This window comes from Pecten maximus, chromosome 17 (assembly GCF_902652985.1).
Source record: "Pecten maximus chromosome 17, xPecMax1.1, whole genome shotgun sequence".
Taxonomy (NCBI): Eukaryota; Metazoa; Mollusca; class Bivalvia; order Pectinida; family Pectinidae; genus Pecten; species Pecten maximus.
The window spans coordinates 12397803-12400402 of NC_047031.1; positions in this window are offsets into that span (position 1 = coordinate 12397803).

Below are 2600 nucleotides of genomic sequence, written 5' to 3' on the forward strand. Positions count from 1 at the left end.
GATATCGGAGCTGGAAATTACGTCAATAAAAGCCGGGTCGACCAATTTGTTAACATTCCATGAAATAATTATAACTGAATGCCTCACCCCCGGACACCCTATATGGTTGGGCTTCATGCGACCTATTAGCGGTTCCTGAGGGAGTAGCCATGAATCGCCTCCTTCTCTTACTGTTCTGTACGGAAGGGGGTGTAGTATTTAACACAGCCTTACGAATTAAATACGCCGATCATTCTCTGAATCGGAAATTACAATCAGTATTTGTGGATTGTTTGATTTTAAATCTAGAATATATAAGTCTATCGCCAATGACAATCGTTGCCCGGTGATATCTACATCCAATTCATTCAATACACAGGACATTGTTTTCATCACAATCGCCAATATCAAATATAGGTAAAGAATATGGCGGATATTGGCCTGTATCGATCTAACGGTTTTCAAAATCAAAAATTAAATGCAAAAAACTGAGTTTTAGAATTCAAACCTTAATTCTATAATACATGATTTTCTTATTTGAGAAAAACGTGTTCGTTAATTGCTGTAGATATTTCATTAAAATTCCGATGCCTGTAGATTGGATGGCCACTTTTTACGAATAGGAGTTTAGTTGCCTTTCGGTAAATAGAGTAAAATAGGACGTTGTAAAAGTTGGTCTTCCGTTGTGGTCTCCGTCAAAAAACGATTTGAATGCGGGAAACCCCTCCTCCTCGAATGTTGCGAATAGCCCGATGAAACTTTACGGTCATTCAATTTAGCATTAACTACACTGACTATAGCTGATAACATAAACTTCATACTTGAATAAATCTCGCATAGCTTATATGGTAGAACCACCGCTTAGTAACCCGAAGGTTCGGAGTTCGAATCACGAAGATATATCTATTCATATTATGTTTTGTTCCCCATATCCCTCACCTCCACGCTCTACAAGGTCAAGGAGATAATGACAAGCACCCCACTTAAATAGATTTTAGAAGAGGATGGTATTATTTCGTTCCGGAAACAACAGAAACGTTATAGACCAACTAGTAAAGTTAGAACAAAAATTAGCCCAATTTTAATAATGGGATTCAATTCTCATACTTCATTTTTGAAGAGTCATTTAACTTAAATATCGTCCCTTTAATCTGATTTGGCGGTCATAAGTGCTGTCACGGCAATACAAAAATTGCCGATCGCTACTATAATCAGAAATACAACGTGTTAGATTTCAATCAGATTGAAGGAGATCGACATCGTAAATTGATTGCACTGAAAGCAGCACACAAGTTGTTTGTCTAAAAATCAAGAAAAAATCATTCAGTTTTACTTAGAAATTGACTTTTTTTAATTCCGTTTGTCTTTAAATTGACATTTGAATGAAAGTGAGAACCTTGATAGAGTTAGTATGGTTATTGGACTTAACATTACAATTGCTTCTATCTTACTAATTGTAGCCAAAATAGTGTATATGTTTGAGGTCAGCTGAGACGAAGCCTCGTGTGACCTGTTTTAATTGCATTTTCTCCGTCGTTGTGCGACATCCGACGGTAAACAATTTACATTTGTGCTAATTTGGCAGGAAGCTTCTATGGCTTCAGGTCAACCAAAAATGTTAATTATATAGTCCCCACCCTCAGGGGCCTGAGGGGCGGGGCTAAAAATGGCCAAATTGACTAAAACTTCAAAACTCTTCTTCCTTACTCTCAAACACGATGGAATCAAACACTCTTCATAGATGGAAGGGTCTTAAAGTGTTTTACCAAAATTGTGAATTTCATGACCCTGGTGTTTCACGTTTGCCCTGGGGAGGGGGTAAACTTGACTATAGTTTATATAGGGAAATCAAATGTTTGACTATTATTTGTTGGATTTCTTTTGGAATTCATTCTAACTATGTTAACATTATCGGCATGAGATGACAGCTTAATGGTATCCACAAGTTGGCCCTGACTGACCCCTTAGACTGATGGGGACCCAAAAGGGTCAATCAAATTAACTGAAATATTTCAAATCGTTAAGGACCGTTAAGGCCAATGGGTCTCTTGTATCTAAATACCTTCGTGAATGCTGGATACTGTAGACGAGCACCCCAATGTCAGGAGATTGATAGATGGCGAAAGTTGAAGAAGGAGGATATGACATTGAACACAGATTTGGAATTCGCGAAACTGTTACTTGACAGGTTAGCTTAAATTAAGCATATACAAAATGTAATTCGATCGTATCCGATTGTCGTTGATTGTAATCAAGTATCCAGTGTTGAACCTATAAGTACGTTATGAATAATACTACTAAAAGTGTCCTTTGATAATGATTGAATGATAATAGTTGTGTTATTCGCTTGAATTTAACTATGACAACGTGTGTCCGTTGTTGGACGCGAGATGGGGCCCAATTGGGGGAATTCGTTCTTAGGGAAACTGTTGTTTGCCATTGCTTGGTGTTACTTGAAATTAAATATGACGGTACTGGTGATATTGTGAAAATATCGACTGCGATTATTAGCATTACCTTGATAATAAACAGTACAACGTATGTTTATAAACATATGTATACATATATGACTTTCATACTGTAACTATATAAATGTATAGCTATAGCATATGTATACAATG